The sequence below is a fragment of the Crinia signifera genome, chromosome 3, assembly GCF_055691185.1.
Source record: "Crinia signifera chromosome 3, ASM5569118v1, whole genome shotgun sequence".
NCBI lineage: Eukaryota > Metazoa > Chordata > Amphibia > Anura > Myobatrachidae > Crinia > Crinia signifera.
In genome coordinates, this window is record NC_139219.1 from 157,918,061 (window position 1) to 157,930,543 (window position 12,483).

General features: G+C 45.0%; 1 protein-coding gene across 1 annotated transcript in view; it reads right to left on the reverse strand.

Annotated features, from left to right (window-relative positions):
* LOC146062602 (uncharacterized) overlaps nucleotides 1-12,483 on the reverse strand; it is a 223,524-nt gene that overhangs the window by 20,401 nt on the left and 190,640 nt on the right. Inside the window, exon 8 of the transcript XR_014471416.1 lies at nucleotides 8,383-8,534. The gene's annotated coding sequence lies outside the window, so the exon portion shown is untranslated. The remainder of the gene's footprint in view (nucleotides 1-8,382; nucleotides 8,535-12,483) is intronic.

Consider the following 12,483-nt stretch of genomic DNA (forward strand, 5'->3'; position numbering starts at 1 on the left):
GCCAAAGGGTCTCAACGAAAGTGCCTCTCTAGCATGTTATAGATAATACAGACGCATTTTTCCCTTTCTCACACTGTATGCCATTCCATTATGTATATATGCTTGGTTAGTATGCGTCTCATGCGCATGCTTATATTTATGCAGCTAGCGCATTTACTTATTGTTTTCTCTCTGTTTCTCCGCAGCACTGTTGGTTGCCATGGTGATGGTTTATTTTGTTGTCACTGATATCAGCCGGTGCGATGACGTCACTACATGGCGTCCATGCCGGATGTGCGTCCATGTCGGATGTGCGTCTCGCCCGGACTTCACATGTCACAAGGGTGTTTGTCCAACTATAAAGGTATGTTCATTACTGTCTAACACTGTATGACTTGAAAAAAGTTGTGAATAAATACAACTGAAACGTTGTCTTAAACCACTGTCGTTGGTACTTTTACTTTGATATTTCGTGCTGAGTGCCGCACCTATACTGGACTTTACAATTTCTGTGAAGGCACCAGCCAAAGTTACAAATCTTCATTGGGAGTGCCGGACCCTTGGATACAATATTTGATCTGACACCGGATTCCGTGTGAGAGATCTCGTCCATGGCACCCATCTTCATCATCTTCAAGACATAACACTTTTGTGTCACTTTAAAGGTTTATTGCTTTTCTCTTTCCTGCACTTATCGTTTGTGCACCACCATATACCTGGGTTGGCAATCTCCAGTATGGCGGAGGAAGCTGAGGAACAATTCCCCCAAGCCACATACCCTGTGGGCGAAAGGTTTTCATATTCTGAATCGGAGGCGCAAAAAATTGTGTGTAACGAAGGCATTAATGATGAGAATGAAGCCAGTGCACCAGAATCCCTCTTCCGTGACCTCCTCAGATTAAAAAAGAAGGAGACAGATTTCCACCTTCACCGACTGTCTCTAAGTGATTACTATAAAGCCAACAAAATTCCAAGAGGATTTCGTGTGAGGAATTGCCCCACCATCGGTCGACATGACCCGCAGTTCTGTCGCCGATGGGTGGCAATCCTCAACAAATGTTCTTTCGATTTGATCCTTCTGGTTATCGACCACTCCGCTAAAGAACTTGCATCCATTCAAGAAAAAATCTCCATTTTCGAAGCTGCACACATGCCTTCTTTAACTTTGGATACAGAACAAAACTGGGTAGAGAAACTCAACAACCAAGTCTCCCAGTACAAACGGGACTTAATTAAATATGAAAAAGGAAAATTACAAAAAGTCGACACCGACTATGAGCGACACACGGTGTACAGATGGATCTACAACCAGCAAAATCAAGAACGCAAACGCCCCTTCTTCAGGCGCAATCGTCGTGTACAAGACCGATTCGAGACAGCATCATCAAATGATTCTGCGAGCTCCAACACCGACCAAGACCAAGCCACTACATCAGCTCACCCTTTAGGGGTTACTCCGGCCACCAACAAGGGTGGCGGACGAGGCCGCGCAAACACACGCGCCGCGGGCGACAAAACCAGAGGCAGTGTACGGGCAAACAAGCCCCCTCTGGGCAGGAGTCGTTAATCTTCAATTTATCCTCCTACGAACTTTCATCCAGCGAATTAAGCCTTTTAAATAAAGGCCTCTCATTCATCCCCACGGTCAAATTTGACCCATTTCGAGGTAAAATTGAACGAGCAGCTCTTCATCGTAACCTGAAACTAAAAGAGTTTTTTGCAAATCAACCACCGCAACCAACAACGTCGACTTCCACACTACCACAACAGTTGAAACAATTCAAGCCTCCATCTACTTTTGAACCCATATCTTACAATGCCAGCATAAAAACCTTCATGCACATGTTGGATCAGGATGTTGAACAGATTACTTCATCAGCACCAGAAATTCATCCTAACCTTACTCCAGCAGAACAATTAGCCCTCAAATCCCTGGCGGATAACCCGAGTCTAATCTTTCGCAGCGCTGATAAGGGCGGCGGAATTGTTATTCAAGACACTTGTGATTACCGCAAAGAAATTGAGTCTCAACTATCAGACAAGGCAGTTTATACCCGTCTGGCCAAAGATCCCACACCATTCTTTCGTCGCTCATTATCCGCAGCACTCAGACAAGCAGTAGAAGTTCAACTTATTACTGAATCTACTTACGAAGTGCTCATACCTGAGTTTCCTGTAACACCATTACTTTATACCCTACCCAAAGTCCACAAACAACTTATCAATCCCCCTGGACGACCTATTGTTTCAGCAAGAGACTCCCTTTTTCAACCAACTGCAATTTTTCTTGATTCCATTCTCCAGCCCTTGGTTCAGCAAGAACGCAGTTTTCTTCTAGACACCGGTGACTTTCTTACAAAACTCAAGTTGCTTAAAGAAATTCCCCCATCAAGTTGGCTGGTTGGACTCGATGTTGTAAGTCTCTACACATCCATTCCACATGACTTTGGTTTACAGGCTGTCAAACGTTTTTTATTAAGCAAAAGTCACTTTCCCAGTGATCAAACGCATGTCATCATTTTGTTATTAGAACTTGTCTCGACTAACAACTTTTTCCTCTACGACGGCCAATATTACCAACAGGCTCGGGGCTGTGCGATGAGCTCTAGCGCAGCTCCGAGCTACGCTAATCTTGTGATGTATACAATTGAAGATGAATTATTGTACAACCATGTTGACATCATGCATAATATCATCTTTTTTGGCAGGTATATAGATGACATCTTCATTGTGTGGTCCTCCTCTAAAGAGGCCTTTACTTCTATGATTGACATCTACAATGCATCTACCAGCCCCATAAAATTTACATACACACTTGATCAAAATGTTATGCATTTTCTTGATGTCACTGTCACTTTAAAAGACAATTGCCTCATTACCTCGCTGTATAGAAAACCTACAGACAGGAACTTGCCCTTGAAATATAGTAGCTGTCATCCCGCGGGTCTCAAACGCGGTCTACCATTCTCGCAAATGATTCGCATTTTGCGAATAAAAAGCAACCGCGAAGTTGCCATCCAACAAATTGACGAGCTCATTGCCAAATTTATCAACAGAGGCTATTCTAGACAAATTCTCTCGCAAGCTAAAACCAAAGCCCTTTCCTTTAACCAAGACAACCTTCTTACTAAACGGCCTCCGACCACCCAAATCAGCCACAAACTTCCATGGGTCAACAAGTTCACCACGACTTCCCCTGCAATCACGCACTCAGCCAAAAAACATTGGCCAGTAGTTGCGTCTGATTCATCTTTGCCATTCAATGCCACCAACCTCATGCCCTGCTATTCACGCGGCCGCAATTTAAAAGATTGGTTAGTCAAGGCAGATGTATCTAGATTACAGAAGGGCCCACACACCATCAAATCTTTCTTGCAATCTAAACCAGCAGGTTGCACCAGATGCGGGTGCGTTACCTGTCAGTTCATGCTCCCGGGCCCGTCCTTCCCGCATCCCCACAACGGCACCAAAATAGCCATTAGACACTCAGGGCGAAATGTAATAGGGTGCGATTTTTAGACTAAAAAAAAATCGCACCAAATCGCACCTTTAAAAATCGCATTTTTTGCCGCGAATTCGCATATGTAATGAGATGCGAATTAGCGGCAAAAAATGCGATTTGCCGCGATTTGCCGCGATTTTTAGTCATGAAAATGTGCGCATTTTCAGTCATGAAAATGTGCGCATTTTCATAAATGCGATTTTGTTCCAAAAAAAAAAGTTAAAAAAAAAACGGCGTGGGGTCCCCCCTCCTAAGCATAACCAGCCCCGGGCTCATTGAGCCGGACCTGGTTCCAAAAATACGGGGGGACAAAAAGCATAGGGGTCCCCCGTATTTCTGAAACCAGCCCCGGACTCTTGGACCGGTCCTGGTTCCAAAAATACGGGGGACAAAAAATCTGGGGGTCCCCCGTATTTTGAAACCAGCACCGGGCTCCAACAGCCCGCGGTGTCATGCCACAGCCGGGGGACACTTTTTATACAAGGTCCCCCGGCCAAAACATGAGCACCGTGGCTGGTCAGCCTTGGACGGGGTACCTGGAGGAGTGGGGACCCCCCCAATAAAGGGGTCCCCCCCCCCAGGCTTCACCCGTCCAGGGCTGAAGCCCGGGGCTGTCACCGGCGTCCGTGGCCAGTGGACGCCGGCCTGATAGGGTTAAAACCATCATACATATCATTACATTGCTTTTTACTGGCGAACTACAAGTGCCAGCAGACCTCCCCCGCATGCTGGGACTTGGAGAACCACAAGTCCCAGCATGCGGGGCATTAATGGGCCCGCTGGGACTTGTAGTCCACCTGTAAAAAGAATGTTTATAAAAAACACACACACAGAGAAGTAAAACTTTATTACACACACACACCTCACTTTTACACCAGCGTTACTTACCATTCCTGGATCCAGCGCTGGTCTGGCTGCTTTACAGACGGCTCCCCCCGCACTGACAGGCAGCGGGGAGAACCGTCTGTCTCCGTCGCTTCTAACAGCCTCTGTAGCGCTGTCCGAGTGCTACAGAGGCTGAGAGCGTGATTGGCTGAGCTACAGTATGCGTCTCCATGGAGACGCATAGCTCAGCCAATCAGGACTGAGCTATGCGTCTCCATGGAGACGCATACTGTAGCTCAGCCAATCACGCTCTCAGCCTCTGTAGCACTCGGACAGCGCTACAGAGGCTGTTAGAAGCGACGGAGACAGACGGTTCTCCCCGCTGCCTGTCAGTGCGGGGGGAGCCGTCTGTAAAGCAGCCAGACCAGCGCTGGATCCAGGAATGGTAAGTAACGCTGGTGTAAAAGTGAGGTGTGTGTGTGTAATAAAGTTTTACTTCTCTGTGTGTGTGTTTTTTATAAACATTCTTTTTACAGGTGGACTACAAGTCCCAGCGGGCCCATTAATGCCCCGCATGCTGGGACTTGTGGTTCTCCAAGTCCCAGCATGCGGGGGAGGTCTGCTGGCACTTGTAGTTCGCCAGTAAAAAGCAATGTAATGATATGTATGATGGTTTTAACCCTATCAGGCCGGCGTCCACTGGCCACGGACGCCGGTGACAGCCCCGGGCTTCAGCCCTGGACGGGTGAAGCCTGGGGGGGGGGACCCCTTTATTGGGGGGGTCCCCACTCCTCCAGGTACCCCGTCCAAGGCTGACCAGCCACGGTGCTCATGTTTTGGCCGGGGGACCTTGTATAAAAAGTGTCCCCCGGCTGTGGCATGACACCGCGGGCTGTTGGAGCCCGGTGCTGGTTTCAAAATACGGGGGACCCCCAGATTTTTTGTCCCCCGTATTTTTGGAACCAGGACCGGTCCAAGAGTCCGGGGCTGGTTTCAGAAATACGGGGGACCCCTATGCTTTTTGTCCCCCCGTATTTTTGGAACCAGGTCCGGCTCAATGAGCCCGGGGCTGGTTATGCTTAGGAGGGGGGACCCCACGCCGTTTTTTTTTTATAAAAACACTTTTACACATTTTTATTAACAGAACCATGCACAGATCTCAATGATCTGTGCATGGTTCTGTCAAATTCGCCTGTCAGAACCTGGTCTATTTTTTTTGCGATTTTTGGTAACATTTACCAAAAATCGCACCCTATTACATTTGCGAGTTGTATACTTTATAATGGGAAAACATCTGGATGCGAATTGAAATGTGACTAAAAATCGCACTTCTAAAAGTGCGATTTCGCGGTAAAAAGTGCGATTTTTTACCGCGATTTTCAACCTATTAAATGTGCGATTTTCGGAAAATGTGCGATTTCGGCCGTTTTTGACCAAAAATCGCACATGTCTAAAAAATCACACCCTATTACATTTCGCCCTCAGTCAATTGTGATACCAATTACGTTATCTACCAATTAATTTGCCCATGTGGGCTGTCTTACATTGGGAAAACGGAGTGCAAGTTCAAAGAACGGATGGCAGCCCACCGCTCTGCCATCCGCAAAGCGATCCAAGCCGGTACCAGCGAACAACCAGTCGCAAGGCATTTCGCTGAATTAAAACATCCAATCAATTCACTGCGCTATCGCATCATTGACACGATTCCACCACTACCCAGAGGAGGTAATCGTGCACTGTTGCTGCGCAGAAGAGAAGCCCAGTGGATATACAGACTCGACGTCATAGCGCCAAAGGGTCTCAACGAAAGTGCCTCTCTAGCATGTTATAGATAATACAGACGCATTTTTCCCTTTCTCACACTGTATGCCATTCCATTATGTATATATGCTTGGTTAGTATGCGTCTCATGCGCATGCTTATATTTATGCAGCTAGCGCATTTACTTATTGTTTTCTCTCTGTTTCTCCGCAGCACTGTTGGTTGCCATGGTGATGGTTTATTTTGTTGTCACTGATATCAGCCGGTGCGATGACGTCACTACATGGCGTCCATGCCGGATGTGCGTCCATGTCGGATGTGCGTCTCGCCCGGACTTCACATGTCACAAGGGTGTTTGTCCAACTATAAAGGTATGTTCATTACTGTCTAACACTGTATGACTTGAAAAAAGTTGTGAATAAATACAACTGAAACGTTGTCTTAAACCACTGTCGTTGGTACTTTTACTTTGATATTTCGTGCTGAGTGCCGCACCTATACTGGACTATATATATATATATATATATATTGTGTATCAGTCCTCAGTCAGACAGATCCAATCCAAGGACAGACAGGTCCGGCACACCATAGCATATAACATGCAGATAAAAACGATTTTTAATGAAGCAAGGTATAAGAATTCATTATACTCAGCACATCCGTGGCAGTAGCATTAGACAGCTAAACACTTCAATTCCACAGGCTTAGCCCTGACGGGCCGTTTCGGTGTCAAATCACCTTCCTCATATGGCATCAACCATACAATGAATCCTCACAGTATATATAACATGGAAATACACCTGAATCACATAATTAATAATAACTAACTCGCGCCAGGACTCCAAACTCCCCTTTTCCGCACTACAGGCATGCTTCCACGGTGTCCCGGAAGTCTCCACGGGACCCGGAACTAACCTGCCTGTACCCAGTGCATGGGGAAGCAGAAAGGGTTCCTAGGCGCCGGAAGTAAACAAGCGGTTGCCGTGACAACGCGGCTCTCACTACAGGCACATATCTAAACACCGCTGATCTGCAGCTAATAGCTGCTGTCTCAAAAAATATCACCAATACAGCGGGCATCTGCTGGGGGACAATACTATGCCTCCACAGCATTTAATCAAAAGTATAGAAAGTAATGCCACGTGACGTTGCCACGGCAACCACCACACTTCCATAAACAACACATACAGATACATCACAAAAACAAGGAGATTAAGCAGAAAAAGAAAAAAAGACATAGACAGTAGCTATGGAAGTGGAGAAACATATCTAGTAATTATTATATAATGGCAGAAATAGATATAATCTATAGTTTAACTCAATGAACTGTCGGGTCCCTATTTAAAGAAACACTGCCAGGTTTAATTCTTCATTTAGACCTAACGGTGCCATAGATTGTAGCGTGTAGGTCCAATAGCTCTCGTTGCAACAACAAGCTATCTCTATCCCCACCCCTCTTTAATGGTGGAACATAATCGAATGGGAGAAATCGGAAGTCACTTAGGCGATGGCCTGCAAGTGCGAAGTGTCTCGTGACCGGGGGTGTGTTCCCATCCATCTTGATCAGGGCTTTGTTAATTGATGAGCGATGCATATTAATCCGCTCTTTAAGCATCCGGATGGTTTTGCCCACGTATATCTTATCACATGGGCACTGTATAATGTAGACAATATACTTGGTGTTACAGTCCATCCTGTGTTTAAGTTGGTATACCTGCTTCGTTACTGGATGCTGCCAGCTACTGCCACAAATTATATACTTGCAGTCGACACAACCTGTACACTTTTTGGCTCCTGTGCCAGTGTTCAACCATGTGGCTCTTGTCACTGGTTTCGGGCCCACATCAGTGATGACCACTTGTTGTTTAATATTAGCACTCCTCTTGTAGCAAAACATAGGAGTCTGCTCACAGTATTTGCCAATGACAGGATCTGTATTCAGTATGTGCCACCTGCAAAGGAAGGGGGTAAGTGCTCTTTATTATCAGTTTAAGTTCCTGGCACCGAAGGACTGTTAACCACTTGTTGAGTGCCATCCTGCAAAAACCGCTTTGATTATATATATATATATATATGTGTATATATATATATATATATATATATATATATATATATATACATACAGAACCTTGGGTCCGGCACTCCACGTGACGTGCAGTTACTTGGCCCGGTGCCTTCACAGATGCATAAGCGTATATAGGACAGAGGTGCGGCACTCGGGTACACAAATTACAGGAGACGAGGCGTCAGGCAACGTTTCAGTTTTATAACTGTTTTCAAGCAGTGGTACAAGCAACAAACACACATTTAAATACCTGTATCGGTGCCGCCTCTCACCGTGGGGGATGCTGGCTTCCGTGCAGTGACGTCCCGGTGGACGCTGTCGCGCTTCCAATGACGTCACCTCGTCAGCGTGCTCACCTCGCGCTATGGTTGCTAAGCAACAAATAACAAACCAACGGACATACTGAAAAATATAAAAATATAAACAAGTAAAACACCGTGCACATAAAAAGGAGTACCAATACATACATACACATAATGGGCAGACATATACAGCAGCTATCTCATACAGAAAAATGGTATTGATATAATACTATATATCATGTGGATTAGCGTCTGTTCAGTTAATTAAAACAGCTATAGGATATGTACTCATTAAGCCCTTTTGGCTGGATAACATCCAACCGGGCTATCCACCGGTTTTCACATTGAATGAGCTTCAGCCCACGATTCCCTCCTCTGATGGAGGGTAAAATGGTATCGATCATGCGATATCGCAGACTATTAAGGGGATGTGCCGCATTGGCGAAATGCCGAGCCACTGGCTGGTCGCTGTGGCCGTCCACCAGGGCATTGCGAATGGCAGACCTATGAGCAGTCATGCGAATTTTAAATTTATTTTCAGTTTTGCCGATGTATACCAGACTACATGGACATATGATCTGGTATACAACGAACGTGGAGTCGCAATTTAAGCGATGTCTGATTTTGTAAGTGTGGCCAGAATGCGGGTGTTGAAAAGTGTCACCAGCCAGTAAAACCTGGCAGGTGACACACCCACATCTGCTACAACCTAGTTTGGGTGAAGGCAGGAATGAAGCGGAAATAGCGGGCATTTTCTCGGGTTTGAGGTTGGCTATATCGGTCTTAACCAGCCAAGACCTCAAATTCCTACCTCGAGAGTAACAGGGCATGAGTCTGTGATCGCCCGATCCCGTAGAGGGATCAGAGGCCAATGCCTTTTAGCAATATTTTGAATACTGGGTGACAAGGTATTATATTTGTTGACCCATGGTACTATGGCAGTTTTTTGCGTTTTAGCCCCCTGTGGGAACAATAAGGAAACTCTGTCAAGATTAATGGCTTTGTTTTTAGCCTCCTCTAGAATTTTATTACTATAACCTCTGACTTTAAGTATAGTTATCAATTTTTCTATTTGTTGCATGGCCGCCTCCCTATTGCTGTTGATGCGCATGATGCGGACCATTTGAGAAAATGGAAGCCCACGAATCAATGCTTTGGGATGGCAGCTTGAGGCCTGCAGTAATAGGTTGCGATCCGTGGGCTTGGAAAAGACAGTAGTGGATAGTGCATTTGATTTAATGTCAATATGCACATCCAAAAAATTCATGGAAGTTTGATCCATGGCATAAGTGAATGCAATGGGACCACCTAGCTGGTGGTATTCTTGTAAGATGTTATCAAATACATGTTTAGGGCCCTTCCACACTACGAATAGATCGTCGATATATCGACTGAACGATAACGTGCTGTCCCTCATAGTAGAATTCCCATAAAACAATTGGTCCTCTACTGAGAACATCACGATATTGGCATAACACGGAGCTGCGCTCGAACCCATCGCGCAGCCCCGTGTTTGCAGAAAAAAATTAGTATTTTTATAATCACAACGATTTGTGCCTCAGGAAAAGCTTTTTTCTTTGTAAGGAATCTGGTTACTGCCTCTAACCCATACTCATGGGGAATCGATGTGTATAAACTAACAACATCTATACCGATTAACCAGCAGTTATCAGGCACCAAACCAATCTCGTTCAATTTGGATAGAAATTGTCCAGTGTCTCTCAAAAAGCTTGGTTCTTGGACAATCCAAGGCTGTAATAGGGAGTCCAAGAGAATGGCCACCGGCTGAAACAATGAACCCCGGGCTGCGATGATGGGGCGCCCGGGAGGAGATTCTATGCTTTTGTGCATTTCAGGTATAGTATAGAAGAGGGGGACCATGGGGTGCTCAGGGATCAAAGCAGACAACCAAGAGTCCTCTATTAGCCCAGTGTCCACTGCTTCTTTAAGCAGTGTTTTGAGTAGCTTTTTAGGAGGTAAATAACATAACTGGTAGTGCAATTAATAAAAGATTCTATATTAAAATATTTTTGGGAAACTGAAGCCTCAACTGTTTGTCTTTTGTTGCTCACATAAGTGCACGTATATTGCTTATTAGAGGTACAATTCCTTCTAACTCTATGGAGTTGACATTTTGGTACATTATTCAGCCAGCTCTTTTTATGATTGCTGGATTCCAGGAGATGGCAAATGCAGGTAGGATCCGCTCAGCCGCAATATTGAAAGACACTTAGCCGGAGGTATGTGACGCCAAACAGAGCAAGTTCTGCTATCCATTATACCGCCTGCCCATTGCATTGAACCGTGCAAGGTCCTAAGTGCTGCAGGAGTTGCCTGTTACCCTAAACAGCGCACACTGCTGCCAACTATGTATTGGCGTTTGTACCCAGAACATCAGAGGTAATATATTTTGTTTTCCAAACAGAGACATTGTTGCCTTATACTTGTTTGGCAGAGAATAGTTATTTATTTACTGAAAGACACTTGCCATTTAACACAGCTGAGGCTGAGCTGCACAAATAAACCAGCTTTCAACTGGCAGCTTATTTTCACCATAAAGGAACTACTGTAAATACATCCTCTGATTAAAATAAATGATCTTTTTTGAAGCAATCAAGTACTAGTTGGTATATGTATTAAGTGTGTATATACCTTTTATTATATGTATTGTTTTATGTGTTTGTCTATTTAATACATTTTATTTAATTATTGTGAGCGCCCCAATTATTGTGAGCGCCCCACACTTCTTTATACCTTCTTTCTACAATTAGCATCATATCTGGTACTGTATACTGGGGGACACAAAAAAATGATCAGGCCAGCACACCTTAAGATTGCTGACCCTGAATTATTATGGGAACAACCAGGGCCAGATTAACAATGGGGCGAATGGAGCTGCACATAGGCCCACAAGATGCCCTTCACTGCAGCTAGTATTGAAAGTAAAATAAACATTTCTGCTACCATTAACAGCTAATCTCACTCTGCTCATTTGGGTTATCCTCTCCTCCCTTGTATGTTGTGTCAGTGTGTGTGGACCAGAAAGAAATGTTGTGTCAATAAATGTATCTGTATTTTGTGGTTAAGTTAATAATGTCTACAGTATGTCAGTGTGCAGAGCCGTACATAGACATAGGCAAAGCAGGCAAATGCTTGGGGCATTTGACATGCTGAAGGGCATCCAACCCTAGCCTCCTAGGGCTGCAGGTGGTAGCTGGAATGACTAGAGGCAGCAGACTTGGTGATGACAAAGGATCCAGTCTAGAGTGGACATCACCTACCCCTCAGGATTCCCAGTTAGACCATTGGTGTGTGGGGCTGACTATCACCGTAACGCTCTTGCTGCCATCACCTGGCAGATGAATTTATTTTATTGTGCATGGTACTGTACAGTATGTAGACAGGAGGGGACATGGAATGTAGACAATCGGGGTTGTCTGGGAGTTAAGCAATGTCTTGGCACCTGCTGCAGCCATTTTCTTTTATATATTGTCCGGCTATGTTTGTGTGTGTCTGTTATTCTGTACTAGTTCAAGATGATCTTTCTGAGGTGAGGTGGGTTATTTAGTGCTAATGAGACAATATGTAACTGGTTGGGGGGATTCTATGTTAGAGTGAGATGATCTGTCTGAGGGGAGGAGCTATTCTATGCTAAGGATATATAATCATCTATCTGAGGGGGTAGATGTTATTTAGGGCCTTATTCTGCTTGGTGTGGTTCCGAATTCTTTCGGAACTGACCGAACGCCACGCTGTGCGAACATCCTAAGAACACACGCCCACAGGTTGTCCGCATCCGTTCGGATGGACTCTCTAAGAAGAGGGTGTGTTTTCGGACTACATCCAAAACGTGCGTGTGCAGTGGGAACACAAAGATTCTGCACGGTCTTACAGCGTCCGAACGGACGGGAAGCTTCCCGTACGTACTGATTCGGTGTATTTCCACAAACAACACTACTCTATTCGGAACTCATACATCTGTCACATGACACACTTATGCAATTAGGCAACCTCATAAAAAATGGATTATTTTTAATTGTAATCAATTA